The 25,493-nt window shown below is 35.7% G+C and overlaps 1 long non-coding RNA gene across 2 annotated transcripts; it reads right to left on the minus strand.

The window, feature by feature from the left end:
• Positions 1-6,182: 6,182 nt before the first annotated feature.
• On the minus strand, positions 6,183-18,054 carry LOC123529990 (uncharacterized). Of its 2 annotated transcripts, XR_008366854.1 has the most exons (5): positions 17,740-18,054; positions 15,462-15,594; positions 9,421-9,553; positions 8,493-8,589; positions 6,183-8,173 (listed from the first exon to the last, which is right to left on the minus strand). It is a non-coding gene; the product is annotated as an uncharacterized LOC123529990 (long non-coding RNA). The 2 variants fall into 2 exon arrangements; XR_008366853.1 differs by having other exon boundaries at positions 6,183-8,589.
• Between the last annotated feature and the right edge of the window lie 7,439 nt (positions 18,055-25,493).

Raw genomic sequence — 25,493 nt, forward strand, 5'->3', positions numbered from 1 at the left:
TTGGCAACGACCCTAGGGGCTGCCCTCTTTCTAGTACATGCGTCGTCTTCTACCTCCTCGATCTCATTGGTAGGGACCGGGTCAGCAGGAGCAGTAACCTCCTCTTGATCTGGCGGCGTTGAATAGGGAAGAGGACTTTCAGACCACTCCTCAACTGGTATTACCTGTGCAGGACGGGGGGGGGGGGGGGGGGGGGGGGGGGGGGGGGGGGGGGGAGGGGTCTTTGTTCGTTGCTTCCTTGGTGGCATTTCAAAGCTTGATCAAGTTATTCATTGTTTCGTCGTCGGCTTCTCAGACTCAGATGAAGCTCTCCTGCCTGCCGCGGCCTTTTTATACACCTTTCAAGACCGCGTGCACCGTGTCAGACCGTAGTAGAACACAACGTACCGTAGCACACAGGCCTGTAAAGCGTCACACACCGGGATGCACCGTAATTCAAACGTAACGAAACGGCTATTATACACCCTAGCTTGCCGTGAGAACCGTGAATGAACGGTGCACAACGTGACAAAACTGGAAAGGAACTTCAGATGCCGGGGAATACATATGATTCCCGTCCTACTACGGATCACTTCCCAGTTTTGTAACGGCTTATTACGTACTGTCACGTTTTGTAGCGTTTCTCCCGTTTTACTACGGTCTAGCACGGTTCTTATCCGCACCGTGGCTGCCGTGGCAAATGTTTTGACAGTTTAAAAATCTGGCCCGGCACCCACGGCAATAACGGTCTATCACGTTTGCCTATCCCGTCCCCCAGCGTTGTCTCACGTTTATCCCGTTTTCTCCACGGTGGTCTGAACCGTGATTGCCGTGGCCGCCGGGAACATAGTGTAAACGTAGCTTTAGCCTGCTGGCGGCAAGTTATTCTGCCTTTGCGACAAATGCAGGCACTGTTCGCTATTCAGTCAGTAAATTTTCAGTGAACACTCCTTTGAATAATAAGTGGTACTGCTCAAATTGAATGATGGACCAGTCCATTTTAGAAATTTAGCAGGGCAAGGGTTAAGAAAGAATTAGCGGAGGAGCAGGAATCTAACAGCAGATATTCTTAGCTTCAAACGGAGGAAGTACACTTGCGTCCCTAGAATGTTGTTTATTTGAGAAAAAGCATTTGTACACTTTTTTCCAAAATCGAGATAACCCCCTTACATTTTTAACGACATATACTAAAATATTCGATTTTAAGTCAAACAGATGATATGCCTACTAGAAATATCGCCAGCTAGTTGTCTACCTGCCTTCACTTTTATCAATGGTAGGGAATGGTGCATGGAGCGGCAAAGCTGGTCAAACTGTACTCATTGGTGGCGTGATTCCAGCTACTGGCATTTATTTGTGTCTACAGCCAGCTGAAAAAACCCTGTCGGCAGCATTTGTGACACTTTAGACTGTCCTCCTGACTGATTATGAAAATAACTGGTAATAAATAAAGATGATCCTCAATGCGCAGGTTTCCGTGCTCCTTAATCACAAAAAGTTTTCGACGATTTATATTTCTGAATGGATGACAGGGATTGGCGGCGAATTGCACTTGTTCTACTCTTGTACTAAAAACATTTTTTTTTTTTTTTTCATTTTGTTTTATTGTTTAAGACTAAACGCTTTCAGCAAAGACTGCTAAGGCGTAGAACGGAAAAATGTACCGAAATTCAAAATACCAGATAATGAATCAAAGCGCATAGACAAATCTGATCATTAAATGAAAATTGATCATGTCTGTTATAACAAATTATGTACTTTCTTTGTACCAAAATGACATTAAACATCATAGTTTAAGGAAAACCGTTCACAAATTAAGTTTGAAAACATAAATACCTCGCGACCTATTCCTTAGGGCTTTTATCTATTTTGAGGTATTGAAAGGTGTGAGAGCGTCTATACCGAAGACACACAGTTCAAATGAGTAGTTAGTACGTTTACTTGTAAATTAGTCGGTAAATCAAAAGATTTTTCAATGTTTTATTACCTGTTCTTATTCACCTTTGTGAAAACATGAATTTAATTTGAAAGATATGCAAATTAAAGGATATGAAACAGAATTATCTGCAAAAATATGAAGACGAAGAAGAAGAAGATGATGATGATGGTAGTGGTGGTGATAATTATGGTGTGTTTTTGGTGGTATGGATGATGAAGATGATGATGGCGATGATGATGATGATGGCAGATGATGATGATAATATTTATGTCGGGAACTGGTATGAATGAAGATGCATATGATAGTGATAATTGTGAAGAAGATGATGCTGATAACGAAGATGATGATAATGAATACATTGGTTGATGGTTTAGGTGATAATGATTATGAAAGTGGTGATGATGATGAAGAAGAGGGTGATGATGATGATGATAATCATGATGATTGCAGTGATGGCTACAACGGTAGCAACGATGATACCTATAATGATAATTATTATGTATTCTTGTTTAAACCTGACATTGGTTTGTCTATAGAATCCTGTTCTGTCAAAACTTTCAGTGGTCTGGAAATAAAAGTTATAAAGCATTCTTTTTTTCTATAATACATTTCAAGGAAAGTAAATCAATGTATTAATTATCAAGATAACGTTACAACAACATTGTGCAAACATTATAATAAATTTAAACATACATTAAAAAGCGAATGATCGAGAATATGCAGTTCTTCTACCTAAAACATGTTCTCGTTAAAAAGACGGCGGCCGATGTAACACTGTTTTATAAATGTGTTTCATTCAGAGCTACTTTAATACCAGAATCCAAAAGCGTCCTCAAACTCATGTTACATAAAGATCATTGAAAAAGAAGTTAATGGATGGGGGAAAGGACCGAACTAGTATTTTGACATTTCTGCAGCGGCGAGGATATCATAAAACTACCAGACGGGAACATTTTGGAATGAAAACCGTGCCAGTTACCGTGCCCGGACGTAAATCTGATTCCCATATTTATTTTACCATTAATTGATAATAGACATTTTTGTATTGCACGTACCAAATGACACAAACCAGAAAAAAAGGCTCTATTGCCAATTTAAGTAAAAGTTTGGACAAACATAATAAAACACTTGGTTTCACATATTTTTTTTCTATCAAAATACCAATGAGCCATATACATATAAGTCTTTCAGACCATAATGAAGAACTATTGCAAATGTTACACAAATACTTGCAGTACCCATGTACTGTTAATAGGCAAACTTATGGTCATTAAATCTAGGAAAATGAATCATGCGTTATGATAAAAACAGCCTACCAAGAAGGATCAAGGATCTACTTGTTCGGTTGTATAATCTAAAGAACTTGGTCAAGAGCCTGATTCACAAAGCCCATCAACTTAATGACCATGAACAATTGCTAAGATTATCTGTTATCATGTCTAGATAAATAATTATCACTGACTTTGTGCACAGATGGATAAATACCCACCTATTGTTTCTACAAATGAAGCAAATGAGGCTTAAAATTGTACACGCGCCGAGTGTAAATTATCATGACCTATTACGACATCATACCGCTTTCTGGCATATGGAAATACGCCATCTGTTGGTAAAGATACCATATCATGAGTTTCTTATCACTGATAAAGGTAACCTGATGACCTACTGAGGTAATCCGAATCATAACTCTTCTTTCATGTTCGGAGTGTGTCTGGCTTCTTCGTTTACGTCACTTAATTGGTACAAAGCATTCTTCATTCGAACGTTTAGCAGAAAACACATAATACGCGAGTGTTTTATATCGGTCAAATCTTGAATCATGGCAGATTTCATGATAATGATAGAATTCCTGCCTTGCAGAGATTCTTTGAGTGTTTTGCACGCAGAATTCTACACTTCGTGCGATCTGCAGCAGCTTTACTGACGTCATAACAAGTTCTTTGTTATCCATTAAATTAGGTATAGTCTAAATAACGTGCGCACACTGAGCTCTTGTAGACATTCTCTTAGCTCTTAAACCATACAAACGTACCACATGTTATCAATTTTGATGAAGAAAAAAACTAGGTCATAACACAATAGAAACATTGTGTATATAATCCAACATGCGTAAGAGATTTCTGCCAGCGCATTAATCAGAAAGTTTTCAAGTGCTTTCCTACATTTTTTTTTCATTGATACGTGCGATCAAGATTTAGACATAGCGTTATGTAGAAACAATAGCAACAACAGAAAAAAAGACAAAAACATTGAGACGTTTGGCGCTCCTTGAGTGCATTTTTTGCTGAATAAGCACGAACTACAGGGGATGTAGTAATACCACCACAATATAAATTGCTATATAATAATGTTATATCTGAAATTGGTAATTACAAACTTCATACTTCTAACTTTCATGTGGATAAACTGAATGTTGTAACTAAAAAAAATGAGTTTGCTTATGAAAATTGCTAAATTGCATATTTCTTATACGGTATTACAAATTCCATTTACTTCCAAAACAACTTTGAACGTCTGTGTTAAAGCTAGAATATAACAAAATCACATTCACTCAACTGGAAGGGATGATCCGCCAGTAACTTGATGCATATTACCTAACGATATTATCCTTCAACTTGAGTTCTGTGGTATCTATACTGCTAAGCGACATGATCAATGTTGCATTCTTAATTACATTCTTAATGTGACATTACATTCTTAATGACATGACATTCTTAACGCGACGTTTAATCCCAAATTACAGTCTTACATTAATTACATTCTGATTTCATTCATTGTTACCTGCGGCCTGAAGGCCGCAGGTATATTGGAATGCAACAAGTAGTGTAGCACATGGGGAATGGGTGATATCACGTGATTTTTTACCGATATGTGATTGGTTTACCGCATTTATGGAACGCCGTTTTCGCAATATAGCTGGCGAGCTATATGATATATATAGAGAAATGCTTGTGATCTGAATTCCTCATTCATTATTTCATATAATTTATTCAAACTTTTAGCAATGATAAGTATTGATACTTAGTTGTGCATAAGAGATTTTCAAATGCTCTTTAATTTCCTGGATTATGGTTCTGTGTTGTTTTACACTATATGTCAACGACGTCCAGGTGAAGGCATGAATCACATTTGTGATAGCTCTAGAAAAGTGTTTCAATAGTCAAGGAATGTGACCAGTTGAGATAAAAGCTATGTTATACATAAAAGGGAAATATAGTTATTTTGCTCAAAACAATGACTTTCAGAATTTAGAAATACCAAAGAGCTATAAAAATAAATTTAGATTAGATTAAAAATAGATTATCTCCTGTTGCGATTCTGTGTACTTCATACTTATTTGGAAATGTATATTTCATAGATCTACTTGTAAAACACGTAGAATGGAGTAATATTTCCTACATTAAAGCGTAATAAAAAAAAAAACAAGCTCGCTTTTCACCCATAAATTACTTTTTAGTCTGTGGTCACACAAACATCAATGACAATTTCTGGTCTGTTTAACTTCTGGCCGCAGGAAATCTTTTGACTTGTTACAGTCTTACATGCATTCTGAATTACATTCTCAATATCAATATTCATTAGAATGTAATATTATGTGACATTCCATTCCTTTTAACATTAACTTTCACATGAAATTCTTAATGTCATGTCACATTACATTCTAAGTTACATCTTTGATTACATTTTAGTTACATTTTAAATAAGAAATATTATGTCACATAAAGAATGTACTTTAAATGTAATTTGGAATGTAATGTCACATTAAGCATTTCATGTCATATTCAGAATGGCATGTCACATTAAAATTATGTCATTAAGATTTATAGATGACATTTTGAAGTAACAACATTCAATTTAGCGGCACGGAAGTTAGAAGTTGACATCTAAGTTCATAGAATTTGTAAATACCAATTTGAAACATATATAGGAAAGCTCCTGTTTTTATATTATTGACAAATATCCATGTTTGTCCAGTCTTACAAAAGTTGTGACGGACATTGCATAACTGACAGGTTAAAAGGTCATGCATAAGGGCTCTCTTTTTGGTGGGGTGGTGGGGGGGGGGGGGGGGGAACTACTCTATTTATTAGTAGGTTCATCAGGTGGAGACAGAAATATAAAAGTGTTCTTTTTTCATTTAATTTGGTTGATATCATCCCTGCTGCCCCAAAAAAGTAAACTTAAAACATGTGGATATTTGTCAATAATTAATCATGTTTACAAGAGATGTTACCCCAGTTGCCAGTGTGTACCTGAACTACGCCTGAGTTGGTACTAGTCGCACACAGTGGTAACATTTTCTGTTATTCTTAGTGCATTTCGCATGCACGCTGATATCTTTTAACATCAATCTATATCCCATAAGTACCGAACGGCTTTTTAGACTAAGTAAACCTGATTCGAAAAACAGTCAGACAATAGTTTACTACTCACAGTGCGAATCTGTCAGGTTAAACTAGAACATACTGATTGCACTTGATGATTGTATACAAGTCATATCACTTGTAACGTAATAAAACGTATTAGCGTCTGATGGCCCTTTCACGCTTCCGTAGAATCAACATTCATTACACGAAATTCATTTTGAAACTATTTCTGAAATGTCTAGGTCTGCAGCTCTCAAATATGGAAATATCTAACATCCAAGGCATATACTGACACTTTTAGACAACATCAATAAGGACCTTTGGAACGATTTGACGAAGTTCCAAAAATCTCCATATTCTCTGCTATATATACATACGTTGTGAGACCATGTCGGAACATGACTGTTACATACGCATACGTTGTAAGACCATGTTGGAACATGACTGCTATATACACATACGTTGTGAGACCATGTCGGAACATGAATGCTATAATACACAAAGACATAAGAGCATATCGGCACATGACTACTATATACAACTGTTACATAATGTAAGTAAAGTAGCACATGCAAATTGCAGATAAGTAGACACAAGACAGATAAAACTGTTAAACGACCAGACCGTACCCGTGTGTACACAAGACAATATTCGATTTGTACTGAATGGTCCGAGTTCAATACCCCTTTTTTAAAGACGTCGTCAATATATCACAACAACATGCAGTTCTATGGATGCAGTTCCATCTAAACAAACAAACTTATAAAGACATATCAACTGCACGTAGTTCCATTTAGACAAGCAAACTTACTGGCACATATCAACTAGTCATTCAATTTAGCCAAAAAAAGTATGCATGAATTCATCTTCGTGTGTGAAGATGTAGCAGTATGCTGGAGGTTATTTATCTAATGAAATGATGAAAATAGAATTTTATAGTATTTTTATTACCGCATATGCTTGTAACAGGCTAGACAAGTATTAGCGTTTTAGTTGAATGCGATCCGCAAGAAAGTAGTGCATGCCTGCGTAGATTAACTGGAATTCATGATGGAGAAATCAATTATGTACTGGGAGCAACATGTTTTTTTTATTTGTTCCGATCTTTCATTACTTGTGTGTTTCGATCATTTATTACATGGAACTAATGTAATGAAGTCTGTGGAGATGTAGGTTATGTTGAACTCGGAATTCTCGGCACACTCCTTCTAGTCCTTGGGGTTGAATAAGGACATCACGCAGACATTTGATGAGAGTATTATTTTGTGTTCAACCAACCCTATTAGCTGGAATATTCACTATCTAAAATATCAAGCAATGTGAATACAATAAACGAATTATTCTATTGTCCATGCACTGAAAATTTTCTTCAGCATCTAAACAAAGGAAAAATTAACGCTTTTTGGTACCAAAGCAGAAAAGAACATACCTGAATCTAAAAAAAAAAAGAGAGATAACATGTACAACAGTTTAGTAAGTATAAAAAAAACAACCACAAAGTTTAGCTACTTTTAATTTCTCATAAGTCTTTTTTAGAAACCGGAACTTGTCGATGGTCAGAAAATTCCGGGGAAAAATCGACGTCGTAAAAATTTCGTTAGTCAAATTACGCAGCAGTCGGAGAGGGTTTTGTCCCAATTACTCTTCCAGTTTCCAGTACGTAGAAGTTAATGAGACGTTTTTATTCCTTTGACATAGTTAGTATTGTGGAACAAACATGGCACGAAAGATCTAACTTCACAGAATCGTCAGGGAAACCGGGGAATTTCGTTTCATGTTGTACTAGGCGATCGATGGAGCCACAAGTATCATGAAAATGCACTCTGTATCTTTGCTCTAACAATGTAATTGCTCGTTTAATATCTGTACGCATGAAACACATTTTTCTCTGCAATATGTGAGGCTTATAAGCATAATATAAGCAATAAAAAGGAGAGATAAAATTCAATACTGATTACATAAGTCGTAAAGACAGTTGAAATTAATCAGAAACTAGAATAAGATAATAAAGTATTATTTTTGCTGTTGTTTCTGAAGTTTTTCCTATTTATTTCATAGAAAATGTTTTATTTGAAGAGAAAAGGTTGTCCATTAGATCATCATAATTTTGACGTCATCACGAGCTACGTAAAAGTTATATGTGAAAATTGTACAATTTTAAAATTTTACATCTTTAAGATAATCGGTGTTGCACAACTAGAACCTACCATCTGTGGACACCTTAAAACGTTACGTGTCAGAAATGTCGTTTGTAGCCGACACCGTTATCATTTACATTTTAGCACCATATTCGCATGTTCACACCTACAAGGTATAAATTAAAGTACAAAGTAAGTACATGTAACATAGTGGACGCAGTGGTGCAGTAGTAACACTGCCTGACTACGAAACCAGGGGTCGTGAGTTCGAGCCCAAGCTCTTCCAACTAAAAAATACTAACATTGGGATAAGAGTCACATGCATGGGTGCTTTACACCTAGCACGCTCAAAAACCGGCAGGGAAACTTCTGGAATAGGAGCATCTTCTGTATCTTGCACTATCCTCCCCATTACTAGAAGTCGCCCATATGGGTTACCGGTGGCGGCCAACATAAGCTTACATACAAACAAACAGTACATGTAACACATTAATATGTCACAAGAAGTCTTAAGTATTACAGTGCTATGAAACTTTGAGCCGAACATTTTAGCGTCATGTTTCCTGACAAGACGACACACTGTTACGTAATTACGTCACGACGTCTTAGACGTAACAATTTTTCACTGCAAACACAACTATTTAGATATTAGGAAAAATGTCCGATCATTTTTTGAAATATCTAAAATTGAAAAAAAAAATCGATTAACTTTAGAGCTTAAGATTAGTACTTTGACGGCAAATATGAAGGAACAGTCGCTTTGACAGAAAAGGTAGATTTCGATGTACAGCCTTTTCTTCGACTGTCACACACGCGCCTAGACTCGTGCGTATTGTTTATCGCGATATCAATCAGAAATACGTATTTAGATCATCCCAGAAAATAGTTCTAATCAAAAACTGAAAAGAATATAGATAATGGAACAGAACGTGAATTTAAATGTCAGACAGTTAAATAACTTTAAAATGCTTTGTAATAAATGCCCGTAAATTTATACCTAATCTCGTTTTCCCCCTCCAGTCATGGACAAATACATGTGACTTTTCACATTATTATTATAATTGTAATGCTTTTTGCTGGATACATGTGTCATCTGACTTCAGGAATAACAGACTTTGAGCACGTGATTCCTGAAAAGAGAAATAGATCAAATATAATAAGCGGCTACCTAAGGAATAAGATTTGTTATATTTGGTTTCAGGTTTGCCTGCTATTTGTTCATTAAATACAAGTATATACGTGTACAGGTCAAAGGGAATAAAGCATCCAGAATTATGTCATGCCATTTTTAGCTCACCTGAACACGAAGTGCTCAAGATGAGCTTTTGTGATTGCCCTGTGTACGTCGTCCGTCGTCGTCCGTCGTCAACAATTTGACTGTTAACACTCTAGAGGTTACAATTTTGGCCTAATCGTAATGAAACTTAGTCAGAATGTTACCCTCAATAAATATTGGATGCGTTCGATATTGGGTCATCTGGGGTAAAAACTAGGTCGCCAGGTCAAACCAAAGGAAAAGCTTTTTAACATCCTAGATGCCACATTTATGACTGTATCTTCATGAAACTTGATCAGAATATTATTCTTGATGATCTTTAGGTCAAGTTCTAATCTGGGTCAGGTGGAGTAAAAAGCTAGGCCACCAGGTCAAATCAAAGGAAAGGCTTGTTAACACTCTAGAGGCCACATTTATGATAATATTTCTATGAAACTTGGTCAGAATGTTAATCTTGACAATTTTTAGGCCAAATTTAAATCTGGGTCAAGTGGGTCAAAAACTAGGTCACCAGGTCAAAAAATCAAAGGAAAAGCTTGTTAACATTCTAGAGGCCACATTTATGACTGTATCTTCATGAACCTTAGTCAGAATGTTGATCTTGATGCTCTTTAAGTCAAGTTTGAATCTGGGTCATGTGGGGTCAAAAACTAGGTCAGCAAGTCATCAAAGGAAAAGCTAGTTAACACTCTAGAGGCCACATTTATGACCATATCTTAATGAAACTTGGTCAGAATATTAATCTTGAACATCTTTAGGTCAGATTCTAATCTGGGTCAGGTGGGGTTAAAAACTAGGTCACCAGGTCAAATCAAAGGTAAAGCTTGTTAACACTCTAGAGACATAATTTTAAGTTGGAAACTCATGAGAATTGATCGGAATATTTGTCTTGATGACCTCTCTAGGCCAAGTTCGAATCTGGGTCATGTTGGGTCAAAAACTAGGTCACCATATCAAATCAAAGGAAAAGCTTGTTAACACTTTAGAGGTCACATTTATGACTGTATCTTCATGAAACTTGGTCAGAATGTTAATCTTGATGATCTTTAGGTTAAGTTGATATCTGGGTCAAGCGGAATTAAAAACTAAACCACCAGGTCAAATCAAAGGAAAAGCTAGTTAACACTCTAGAGACCACATTTATGTCTTAATTAAACTTGGTCAGAATGTTAATCTTAATGATCTTAAGGTCAAGTTCTAATCTGGGTCAGGTGGACTCAAAAACTAGGTCACCAGATCAAATCAAAAGTAAAGCTTGTTAACAATCTAGAGGCCACATTTATGACTGTATCTTCATGAAACTTGGTCAGAATGTTAATCTTGATGATCTTTAGGTCAAGTTCCAATCTTGGTCAGGTTGGGTCAAAAACAGTGTTTGATACAGATTTCAATACTAATCTTTAATATTCTTAACCCTGATCTACTGACCTACTTTCTTGTTTTTGAAGGTACAGAAAAGAGAATTGGACCACCTTTACTATTTTTAACGGATTTCAGTAGTTTTCTTTAATAATCTCTACCATGACCTACTCACCCAACCGACTCACCCAGTTTGTTGTTGTTGAAGCTTTAGTAAAGAAATTATTTAAAGCAAGCAACTAAGCTCTGGTGAGCGATATAGGGCCATCATGGCCCTCTTGTTTTCTACGCAGTCTTTATTTACAAAAATACACCTGTAGACTGTAAAACTGAATTGTTGATACAAAAGCAGAAAATAAGCGGTACTATTTATGGCACTTATACAATTTTGACTAAAAATTGCACTAATTACTGATAATGAAAACTCCTCACACTTATTTCGATTTTGTTTTTCGTGACGTCAATCTAGAGTCCAGTCCCTTTATATATTAACAAAGCATGGGGTCAGCCCCTTTAAATCATAATGGAACAGGAGTGGCCGGTCCCTTTAAGTTATAACAAACCTGGAGGCCAGTCCCTTTAAGTTATAATGTTACAGAAGGCCAATCCCTTTAAGTTATAACAAAATAGGAGGTCAATCCTTTAGTTATTACGGAACAGGTAGCAAGCCCCTGTAAGTGAAAACAAAACTGGAGACCATTCTCTTGAATTTATAATGAAACAGGTGGTTTTAACGGAACGGGAGGCCAGTCCATTTGAGTCATAACGGAACAGAGGCTTAGACCGTAACAGGACGCCAGCCCCTTTAAATGATAATGAAACAGGTGTTTTGCCCCTTTAAGATAAAACGGAACAGGAGACCAGTCCCTTGAAGTCATAACATAAATAGGAGGTCAGTTCCTGGCCAGTCCATTTAAGCCGTAATAAAAACAAACAAATAAACAAAAAACAAACAACAACAGGAGGCCAGCCCCTTCAAGTAATAACGAAACAGGAGACCAGTCCCTTTGAGGCCAGTCGATTTAAAGTAATTACGAAACAGGAGGCCAGTCCCTTTGAGGCCAGTCGATTTAAAGTAATTACGAAACAGGAGGCCAGTCCCTTTGAGGCCAGTCGATTTAAAGTAATAACGAAACAGGAGGCCAGTCCCTTTGAGGCCAGTCGATTTAAAGTAATTACGAAACAAGAGACAAGTCCCTTTGAGGCCAGTCGATTTAAAGTAATAACGAAACAGGAGACCAGTCCCTTTGAGGCCAGTCGATTTAAAGTAATTACGAAACAGGAGACCAGTCCCTTTAAGGCCAGTCGATTTAAAGTAATAACGTAACAGGAGACCAGTCCCTTTGAGGCCAGTCGATTTAAAGTAATTACGAAACAGGAGACCAGTCCCTTTGAGGCCAGTCGATTTTAAGTAATTACGAAACAGGAGGCCAGTCCCTTTGAGGCCAGTCGATTTAAAGTAATAACGAAACAGGAGGCCAGTCCCTTCAAGTAATAACGAAACAGGAGGACAGTCCCTTTGAGGCCAGTCGATTTAAAGTAATTACGAAACAGGAGACCACTCCCTTTGAGGCCAGTCGATTTAAAGTAATAACGAAACAGGAGACCAGTCCCTTTGAGGCCAGTCGATTTAAAGTAATTACGAAACAGGAGGCCAGTCCATTTAAGTAATAACAAAATAGGAGGTCAGTTCCTTTTACTTATAACAAAACAGGAGGCCAGTCCATTTAAATAGGAGACCAGTCCATAACAAAACAGGAGGTCAGTCTTAAGCTATACCTAGAAAAAATTGTTTTTTTCGTAAACAAGCAAATCTAGTATATTTTGTAATGCAATGATATCATTTCATCTATTTTACAACCTCTATACCCAGGTTCAAAACGTCAGGAAAATATACCCGAGTTATCATCATGCAAATAGTCTAAATGGTAGATATTGAATCATTTCTGATATATGATCATACTAATTTATTCTAAGATACGGTATATTGCTTTTGTTATGATTTTCTGCCGCAAAATGAATCTAAAGATATCATAGCCTCTTTCAATTTCGCTGAAATATGAATAATTATGTTATTAGTAAAATGTTGTTATAAACATGCGAGAAATGTCGTAAATATGCAATTTGTAATATGAAAGTTATTGCAAAAATAGTAAGTGGGAGGGGGGGGGGGGGGGGGGGGGGGTGTTAGAAGTAAACGTCGTTTATTTTCTCTATATTTTATTTGTTTGTCAGCCTGATTATAGTGAACACTTGAAGCTCCACGAGAGTGTTAGTAATGATAGTTGGAGAATAGTGCAAGATACAGAAGACGCTCATATTCCAGAAGCTTCCCTGGTACTTTAGTGTGCCAGGTGTAAAGAATTCATACATGGGATCCTTACCCCAATGTAAGTAATTTAAGCTGAAGATTCTTGGGCTTGAAATCGCCACCCCTGGTTTCGTAGACAGTGTTACCAGTGTTTATTGTAATCATTGTATATAGCAATTACATATAGTGGACGCAACTTGACCCCGATGGTTGACCTTTGCGTTATAATACATAATAAGGCACAACCTATTATTGAAAAGGAGTGTACGTAAAAGACGAGCTGCACGAGAAAAAGGAAATATAAATTTGTGTAAATATAAATTAGTGTATTTGAAAGTTTTAATTGATCAAATGTAAGTATAATACTTTGATACTGCACTGTAAACAAATTAATTCCATATAAATATACACGGCTACCCTAAGCACCCTTGATTTCTACAATGAAATAATCGATAAGAATAATCAGCCTAAGGTCAACCATCGCGGTCAAGTTGCAACTACTATACAAGTATGCATATTATTGTCCGAACCCATGCTCAGCATATTGTTTCTTTATTTGTTCACATGTTACTGAAGCAATAACTCATAGTATAATTTACTGTATGTCTTTTATAAATAAAATATATCTTCTGTTCTGTTCTGTTCTGTTCTGTTCTGTTACCAAACCAGTCGACGTATGATAGAATTAACACGAAAACTCTGTCTGTATTTTCACAATATTTTTTTCTGTTTGTGATAAAGGATAGATATCTTATTGTAAAATTCGATTTGTAGCATGAGGTTTGATAGAATGCAAACTACTGATTCTGAAATTCTCGTTTAAAACGAGAGCGAGAGTAACCCATTAAATCTAAGTCATGGGATCCTGTATCCGCTGCAAAACCCGCCTGCTTAGCTCAGTAGGGAGAGCGTTGGTCTACGGATCGTGGGGTCGTGAGTTCGATCCCCGGGCGGGGCGTATGTTCTCCGTGACGATTTGATAAAAGACATTGTTTCTGAAATCATTCGTCCTCCACCTCTGATTCATGTGGAGAAGTTAGCAGTTACTTGCGGAAAACAGGTTTGTACTGGTACAGAATCCAGGAACACTGGTTAGGTTAACTGCCCGTCGTTAAATAACTGAAATACTGTTGAAAAATGGCGTTAAACCCAAAACAAATGTATCCGCTGCTGATAAATTATGTCGATATTTCGAGGCTAAAAATTTTTGTTTACCCTTTACTTGGTGAAATAAAGAATAAACTGGTCCGAGGCCAGGTATCAATAAATTATTCTGTAGCGGTCTTTTTTTACCAGAAAACAAAACAAAACATCAGACTAGCTATTTTGGACTAGTCATAAATCTAAAGTTATATGATCTTATGTCGTGGTTGCAACTGCATGTCATTGGAAATGTGTGATAACATTTCTTACAGACAACAACATTTCGTGTCCTTTATATAACAGCAAAACTCTAATAGCAGCTGTTATTAGAATACTGCCCTTGAGACAAAATAAATACCCCTATTTAGTGTTATTACTGGTAAAAAATTGCACAGAAATGAAATTCAAGGCTGTGATTGGTGAGCTTTGTTTTATAATAAGCTTGTTGACACATCCTTATTCTAGATGTGTTCTATATATTGTGACAGTCAGTGTCAGAAATAGAGGTTGTTACCTTTCAAGGACAATATATACCACTGCTTAAACCAACAATGGCTGGTTATCGTGTGTAGATATTTGTCTGATGTCCGAACCCCCTCTGGCGATATCTGGTTGACTCCCGAGCGCTGTTATATTAACAACATATGTCATGACGGGGGCTCTAATTGTTTGACATATTTATTCCGACCCTTGGTTGAATAATCAGTTTAAAATCGGTATACATTTCTCAGGGAGTTCGTCTAGCGCATGCTGAGAGCCTATCGCATAATAAATCTAGTGATGATGAGAAATGGTGAGATTATTTTTGTGCAAATTTGGACAAAATCTAGCTACCAACCAACTGAACAAGACGGATGGAGAATATTTTACAGTAAGAAAATTCTCAACGTATAAACCGTGTAAATGAAAGAAGCATGTGCAAAGATCAAAGCTCTTGTTATCAAATTACCTTCATAAGCTCGCTATTGACTAGTGATATAAAACATCATGTGAAAGACAACACGTTTCGTTTCATCATGTCCCACTAAGATCATTGAATGACACAGCAAGTTAGAAACAACCTTCAAGTATAGGCAAGCACCCTGAAAGAAATCTTATACTATATATTAAAAAATATTTTGATCTCAGTGTACTTTGTAAGTCTTCTAACTGGATTGCTGATTTGTCCTCAAATTTCGGACGTTGTCTGAATCTCAAACACAAGCCTTAGAGCAATTGTAAGACCACACTGACGACTCGGCTAAAGTCCATCACACTCCTATATATAGCCAAGTTTTGTGGAATACTTTATTTATTTTCTTTTGCTTGAATCAAATTATCACTGAAAATTGCATTTATTTAATTTTTCGCGCACCTACTTAACGATGGACACTTATGGCATGCGCGCATAATTTCAGTATGAATTCTGCTATGGCAAAATATAATTTAAAGTGACATGTCTGCTTCGCTCTAAATCATGTTGGAAATCAGAAATTCTATCTATGTTATAAACCATGCCCATGGTAAATCTCTCATTGACATTATCCCCTTGCGCGAAATATTACCCTTAATTGGTTGTAAAATTGCACCCATTTTGTGAAATTGTCTCTGATTAAACGCTTAATTAGTCATACCATATGACTTTCGGTTTCTTGTTTCATTTGTTAAGGAGTCTGCTCCCATATAAGGGTCAAGGAACGTTCATACGAGGACAACAAGGTCATAATGGGCTATCTAGAATACAGTTTATAATTTGGCTTAATTGCACGTATAATATGACCATCATTTTGATTCTATTAAGGGCCTTTATTAAGCCATGTGCTCTTGATTAATAATAATTAAATTCATTACTTTGACATTTACCGAAGATATCGCGTTTTCTTTGATCGTATTCAGTTTTCAAAGTCGGAGATCTTTAGATCAGTTTTGCAGAGAATGAAATTTATACGATATCATTTTGCAACACAGCAGTGTGTGTATAGTACATATTCTTACTCGCACCTGGTTACAGACATGTAAATAGATTTACATAAATAGAAGTCACTGTGACTATCCTAACCCTCATATAGTTTTGCAGTATACTTCATTTTGCAGAACACAAAGTCAAACTTTTAAAATAGAGCCACTTTTTTGGTGGTTGAATTACATCCATGTCTGCTCTGTGACTGCTCCAAAACAAGCAACATTTTTAAATATCCGTTATTTCAATAAGTTATAAAAGCTGAAAGTTTTTCACGATGTTTTATATATTTTCTGATATTTTATCTTTTTCAGTAATACAAAGAAGTATTAAATACACAGAATGGCAACTGGCTGTAATCTCGCGTGAGCTCGTGTCAGAGCGTGATTCGGCGTTATCTTACTAAAAACAAACATCGGCGAGCATGGAGTTACAATTTGTACCTTTAAAACTACATTTAAAATACATGTTAGCTTCTAAAACAAAATTAGTTTAATTTGAAATGGTCTTAAGACACGAAGTACACGTTTTTTTGCCATCGAAAGAAGCGTGGTCATACGGTGATAATTATTTTACCGATGAATAATTGCTTTCGCATACAAAATGGCGCGTGGAGAAAGCGCCACTTCCGGTAAACGAGATTTTGTTTTTTTTTTGTCACGGGAGGTTGGCGAGATTTGCTCTATATGCCTTTCAAGTTGCCAATCTATTTATTTTTATAGCTCTTTGAGTAATAGAAAATAGTTACACATGCACAGTCATTTTCGACCAATCAGCGGATCAAACATACATAACAGCCCCGCAAGTTCCTTAGACGAGAACCTTTGTATTTGTCTGTAACCATTTGACACCATCCTACTGGGGTTCTTAATTTACAGGGGTAGCGGCTGGATAAATGAGATAGGGTAACATATGTAGTTTCTGAAGTTGAGTTTAAAGACGAGAGAGTTCTGAACAGTTTCGCTTACTAGTTTGTCGTGAATCTAAGTCATCTACACACTGTTGCATACATACGTATTTTTTATCTTTGATTTCGACTTCTGAAAATTTGTAGAGATTAAATGCTTTGTTAAAAAAAGTCAGTGTGGAAAATGCAAAAGTTATAATTAGATTCTATATATATCTGATAAGGTTAAATGGCCTATATCTTTCAGATGATTTGTATGTACCCAGCTTAAAAGTTTTATTTACCTTGACATGCACGCACCGAACTTAAAAAGCAAAATTTCAAAAGTTATATTGACATCCTCGTGAAATTGATATTTTCTTTCAGTTGATTTGTACGCACCGAATTACCAAATGAAGATTTAAAGATGGTATGGTAGATGTGCCATCCTAGCCGCCTTGGTAGCCTGTGGTTGTAGAGTGCGCGCTCCGAGTGCGGGAGGCGGTGGATTCGCACCATGACCTCTGTATATTGAAGATATGAACAATGCTATCAGTGGCTCCCTTACTCGACGTTTAGTACTAAAAGAGAAACTGGCTTGTCTTCTCTCAAGCCCGCATAGCGCGAATACAGTCGGACCTAAAATAAGTATAAAAATAAATCTGTTTAAAACACAAAATCTTCTGTCAATCTTCGTCCTCCCTAATAGTGTTTAAATTAAACTGTGACACAGCGAGTCCCAGTTCTATGCCAAAAATGAAGGAGGCGCGCCGACAAGGCAAGAGAGCGTACCTGGCCTATGACACCCTCTATGTAGATGGTACTCCGATTAAAGCCTAGGGACACGATGGTGGTGAGATATCCATTCTCTCGTTTAATGTAAACGGTTTATCTGACTATAAAAAGAATTGTACCGATTTTGTAAATCTTTTGAGTTCACATGACATTTGCATACTATATGAAACATGGGCTAATTCATCAAGTGATATTGATTTGAAAGGATATGTTTCTCATAATCTCTACAGAAAATTTCAACATAGGAATGCACGAAGAAACAGTGGCGGCATTGCTATTTATTATAAAAGTCATTTAGATGCAGGTATTAAAATTATAAGAAACCATTATGATACTATTATCTGGTTGAAACTAGATCGAAATTTCTTTGGTTTAGAAGAAGATGTATATATATGTGCTGCATATATTTGGGTAGAGGATTCTCCTGCTTATAATACTATAAATGTTGATTTGTATGAAATACTAGAGAATGACATATCATATTTTTCAGAATACGGTAAATTGTTTGTAACAGGTGATCTAAATAGCAGAGTTGGCAATAAATATGATTTTATAGTACATGATAATGTAAACAGTGTATACGATGATGCAGATTATATACCAGACTGTACCCTTGACAGGGCCTCAGTAGACAGAGTACATAATAACCTGGGTTTAAAATTGTTAGACATGTGCAAATCTACTTGCTTAAGAATTGTTAATGGCAGATTAGGTGACAGTTGTAAGCATACATTTTATTCCCGTAACGGAACATCTGTAATTGACTATTTATTGGCCAGTGAGCGGGATTTCACAACGATCAGTAATTTTACGGTAGGTCAGTTTAATGAATGGAGCGATCATGCTCCGCTACTCTTTAACCTGTATTGTAATAATTTCTCACCTGATTATGAGACACGCACTGATATAAAATACAGATGGGATAATTCACTTAAAGAACAATTTCGTTCAGGTATAATTTCAAAATTGCCAGAGTTCAACAATATTGTAAATGATATAGATTATTCAAGCAAACAATCAGTTAATAATGTTTTAGAAAGTTTTTCAGACGTAATCCGCAGTGTTGCGGACCCGTTATTTTCTAGACAATGTAGTTATAATAATAGACCTATGTTTGATGATAATTGTTGTATCAAAAACACAGAATGGTTTGATACAGAGTGTGTGAATGCTAGAAACTCGTACTTAGAGGCTCTGCGATTATTTAACTTGGACAAAACCCCTGTTAATAGAAACACTTTATGTTCAAAGAAAAAATTGTATAAGGACTTAATACGCAAAAAGAAAAGTTTTTCATATAGAAATAAGATGAGAGAAATTGAAAAACTAAAGACACAGAAGCCTAGAGATTTTTGGAAGTTTTTCAAGTCTAAAAATGCAGAGAAAAATTGTAATATCTCTTCAGAAGATTTCAAATTATTTTTTGAAAATCTTAGTAATGATATGTCTGATTGTAACAATGTTGAAGCTGAAACATTTTGTAGTAATAATGATTTTAATGCTGAGAATTGTACTTTTCCAGAGTTAGATGAGCCCATTTCTGTAAATGAAATTATATGTGCTGTAAAACAATTGAAGCGTAACAAATCTGTTGGTAATGATTGTTTAATGAACGAATACTTTATCGAATGTATTGATATATTATCGTTGCACTTATGTGATGTTTTTAATTGTATTTTAAACTCGGGGCATTTTCCAGATAAATGGACCGAAGGTGTTATTATACCTTTACATAAAAAAGGATCAGTAAATGATGTAAATAATTATAGGGGAATAACTTTAGTTAGCTGTTTTTCAAAGCTTTTTACCAGTATACTGAATAAGCGAATTGAATTGTTTTGTGAAAACAACAATATAATCTCTGATGCTCAATTCGGATTTCGTAAAGGTCGTTCCACTATTGATGCATTATATATTCTTATGTCAATTGTTCAGAAATATATCAATGAAAATAAGAGATTATATGTTATATATGTCGACATGTTTAAGTGTTTTGATAGTATTTATCGCAATGCTTTGTGGTTAAAGATGTATAAAACTGGCATTCAAGGTAAAGTGTTGAGGATAATAAAAAATATGTACCAAAATGTTAAGTCATGTGTAAAATCTTGCTCATCATATTCTGATTACTTCAGCTACGCTATCGGTTTACGTCAAGGGGAGGTAATGTCGCCTCTATTGTTCTCACTGTTTGTAGAAGATTTAGAATTATTTTTACAAGATAGTGTACATTCTGGACTACACATTGATGATATTGTTTTGATTTTGCTATTGTTTGCGGATGATATGGCCATTCTAGGTAAATCGCCCGAAGAAATCCAAAAGCATTTAGACAACCTTTATTTATACTGCAGTGCTTGGGGTTTAAAAGTTAATACAACAAAAACAAAAATAATGGTCTTTCGTAAACGGGGGAGATTACGCCATGATGAAAAATGGGCCTATAATGGCCAAAATATTGAAGTAGTTAATAATTTTAACTATCTAGGTACTGTTTTTAATTATACAGGTAACTTTTCATTAAACCAGGAGCATTTAGTTGGTAAAGCCCTTAAGGCAATGAACACACTATTATTTAAATGTAAACAATTTGATATAAAACCAAAAATATTATGTCAGTTATTTGATGCTTTTGTAGGTTCGATACTAAATTATGCTTCGGAAATATGGGGGTATACAAAATCTAAAGAGATAGAACGTTTACATTTAAAGTTTTGTAAAAGACTATTACAAGTCAAAATAAATACATGTAATGCTGCAGTGTATGGAGAATTAGATAGATATCCTCTATATATTGTTAGATATGTAAGAATTATTAAATATTGGTTTAAACTTGTGTATAGTAATAACATTATTCTTAAAACAATATACAATATGGCATTAGACGATTGTAATAGTGGTTGTATAAACTGGGTATCAAATGTTAAGAAGTTACTAAATGATTACGGATTTTCATATGTGTTTGATAAGCCTGACACTATTCATATTGATAAATTCATGCATGATTTTCGATTAAGAATAATCGATACATATAAACAGGAATGGAATATAAGTGTTAATAATAGTTCAGTACTAGATATGTATAGAATATTTAAAACAAGTCATGATTACGAATGCTATTTAGACGTACTACCTCGTAGTCTTAGATTTTATTTTGTTAGACTAAGACTTTCTGCTCATCCTTTAAGAATACAAACGGGAAGATATTTACGTAACAATATTCCACGAAATGAGCGTTATTGTTTGTGTTGTAATAAACGAGACTTAGAGGATGAATTTCACTTTATTTGTATTTGTCCATATTATCAGCAAATACGTAAAAAATATATTAAGCGACAGTATTTTGTAAATCCATCAGTTTTTAAGTTCCATTCATTACTAAATTCGACCAACAAAGATGAGCTTGTTAATGTGTGTAAATATATCAAAGAAGCAATCCAAAAAAGAAATTTGGTTATTAATAATACATTATAAAGAACCCATGTCATTGTATTCTCACTTCCTTTGTTAATTACATTTTATTTGATTATAAACTATATGTCTAGGTATAGTTTTCTTTTTTCTAGTTGTTAATAACATGTTTGTTACTTTCTTTAAAATAGTATGAACGTGACTATGTATATTGTAATATTAGTGTTTAGACGATGTACGATGTACAAGTCTCAATAAAATTCTGTTCTGCTCTGTTCTGTTCTGTTCTATATGTTCGCGATTTGGGAATGTTAGCATTTTAGGCGTTTTATTTCACGGATTTTATGTGTGATAACTTTAGCTGATGGAGAGATGTAAGAAATGCAGTTAAATATCTGTTTGAAATTAGCATAAATACCACATGAAAATCAAGTAATTTACATGCGTGATAACTAGTCTAGACGACGTGACATTCTCAATTACAACTGTTACACAATTTGAAATATCTTAAAGATTTTAGGTCAAATGTATCTAAATTTAGGCCATCCTTGAACACTGGTATCCAGACAATGTTAAGACGAAATTTATTAAAAAAAAAAAAAAAAAAAAAAAAAAAAAACAACTCGTAAACAATCTGGGAATGTCTAGAAAAGATGTATACATGTATAAAGGTAGAAGTATAGCACTAGCAAACAGAAAACGTGAAATAGGCAGTAACAGTGACAGACTACGGAATCCTGTTAGGACCATGTCAGACAGAAGAGTTAAAACATGAAATTTGCAGTATCAGTTAGCAACAGTTGTAGCAGAAGAAACTGGTAGTAGTAGAAATAGAAGCATTTTATCTAGCTGTAGCAAACATACAACGTGAAGCAGGTAGTAGGAGTGGCAACGGTAGGTTTTAAGGGGAGCTATGGTCTAGTGATAAAGGTGTCACTAGTACTGTTTTTTTTTCTCTCTAGGAAGCGGATTCGAGAGTGGTCCTTGATGCTTTCACCACAATCGAGCAAAATGAATTAGTATAAACTAACGGTAGTAACAGGAGAACAACAGTAGCAGTAGAAGTTAAAAAAACTCATACATCGTCAGTTGATGGGTACATCAGTGGAATATAATATCAGTTAAAATATCAATTTACATATTATTATCTCTTTTATCAATAATTACAAGGAATGTCTACATGTGTCAGATTTCTCCAACTTTCTGCGGACCTGCTGCAGTATTATCCCATCATTAGTTCAAGCTTATTTCTTCTTTAGCCGTGCATGCAATGTGTCTTAGTTTAGTTTATTTTAAACATATTTTATTTCAGTGATACATGAAACATTTACAAAACATTAATTAAGGAATTGGACAATGCGTCTTATAAGTATGCCGATGAAGTAATGGCATTCCGGGAATTAAAATGATTAACAATTAATATGAAAATTAATTGTGATTTATGAGATGTCATGAGCATCAAACCTTAAATTAATAATTCAAAACGAAAACGTAACTTCAGATTTACATGTACCTTGTCCGCTCTACATGAGTTGACTTTGCTATCGAACATTGTATAAATACAATTGTAGCCTCTAATTACGTCTATAATTCAGGGCCCATATTTCTCAGTTTTGAGAGAAACTTATATTCTGAAATGCCAGATTTTCTTTTTTTTAACTGTCACGGTGACAGGAGTACAAATAATATTATGGAGTCATTATATATGTACATGAACGTACTAATCAAAGCCAGACATGGAGCAATTATACATGTACCTGAACGAACTAATAAAGCTGGACTTGGGGCCATTATACATCTACCTGAACAAACTAATAAAGCTGGACATGGGGCCATTATACATCTACCTGAACAAACTAATAAAGCTGGACATGGGGCCATTAAACATGTACCTGAACGTACTAATAAAGCTAGACATAGCGCTATTATACATCTACCTGAACGAACTAATAAAGCTAGACATGGGGCCATTATACATGTACCTAAACGAACTAATAAAGCTAGACATTGGGCCATTATACATCTACCTGAACAAACTAATAAAGCTGGACATGGGGCCATTATACACGTACCTGAACGAAGTAATAAAGCTAGACATGGGGCTATTATACATCTACCTGAACAAACTAATAAATCTTGACATGGGGCCATTATATATGCACCTGGGCGTACTAATAAAGCTAGACATGAGGCCATTATATATCTAACTGAACGAACTAATACAGCTGGACATGAATCCATTATACATGTACCTGAACAAACTAATAAAGCTGGACATGGAGCCATTATACATGTACCTGGACGTACTAATAAAGCTGGATATGGGGCCATTATGTATCCATTCTCGCATACCAGAGGTCTACCGCGGTTCCTCGGGATTTTGACGAACCTCTGATGGATTCGAATGTTATATATCTAACTGAACGAACTAATAAAGCTGGACATGGAGCCATTATACTTGTACCTGGACGTACCAATAAAGCTGGACATGGAACCATTATACATGTACCTGAACTTACTAATAAAACTGGACATCGAGCCATTAAACATCTAGTTGAACAAACTAATTAAGCTGGACATGGAGCCATTATACATGTACCTGAACGTACTAATAAAGCTAGACATGGGGCCATTATACATGTACCTGAATGTATTAATAAAGCTGGACATGGGGCCATTATACATGTACCTGAACGAACTAATAAAGCTGGACATATGGCCATTATACATGTACCTGAACTTACTAATAAAGCTGAACATGGGGACATTATACATGTATCTGAACGTACTAATAAAGCTAGACATATGGCCATTATACATGTACCTGAACGTACTAATAAAGCTGGACATGGGGCCATTATACATGTACTTAAACGTACTAAAAAGCTAGACATTGGGCCATTATACATGTACCTGAACTTACTAATAAAGCTGGACATGGGGCCATTATACATGTACCTGAACGTACTAATAAAGCTAGACATGGGGCTATTATACATCTACCTGAACGAACTAACAAAGATAGACATGGGGCCATTATACATCTACAGGAACAAACTAATAAAGCTGGACATAGGGCCATTATACATGTACCTGAACGTACTAATAAAGCTGGACATGGGGCCATTATACATGTATCTGAACGAACTTATAAATCTAGACATGGGGCCATTATACATGTACCTGAACGTACTAATAAAGCTAGACATTGGGCCATTATAGATGTAGCTGAACGTACTAATAAAGCTAGACATGGGGCCATTATACATATACCTGAACGTACTAATAAAGCTGGACATATGGCCATTATGCATGTACCTGAGCGTACTAATAAAGCTAGAGATGGGGCCATTATATATGTACCTAAACGTACTAATAAAGCTGGACATATGGCCATTATACATGTACCTTGACTTACTAATAAAGCTGGACATGGGGCCATTATACATCTACCTGAACGTACTAATAAAGCTAGACATATGGCCATTATACATCTAGTTGAACAAATTAGTTAAGCTAGACATGGGGCCATTTTACATGTACCTGAATTTGCTAATAAAGCTAGACATGGGGCCATTATACATGTACCTGAACTTACTAATAAAGCTAGACATGGGGCCATTATGCATGTACCTGAACGTACTTCTAAAGCTAGACATATGGCCATTATGCATGTACCTGAACGAACTAATAAAACTAGACATATGACCATTATACATGTACCTGAACGTACTAATAAAGCTAGACATTGGGCCATCATACATGTACCTGAACTTACTAATAAAGCTGGACATTTGGGCCATCATACATGCACCTGAACTTACTAATAAAGCAGGACATGGGGCCATTATACATGTACCTGAACGTACTAATAAAGCTGGACATGGGGCCATTATACATGTACCTGAACGTACTAATAAAGCTGGACATGGGGCCATTATACATGTACC

Source organism: Mercenaria mercenaria, chromosome 13 (genome assembly GCF_021730395.1).
Source record: "Mercenaria mercenaria strain notata chromosome 13, MADL_Memer_1, whole genome shotgun sequence".
Lineage (NCBI taxonomy): Eukaryota > Metazoa > Mollusca > Bivalvia > Venerida > Veneridae > Mercenaria > Mercenaria mercenaria.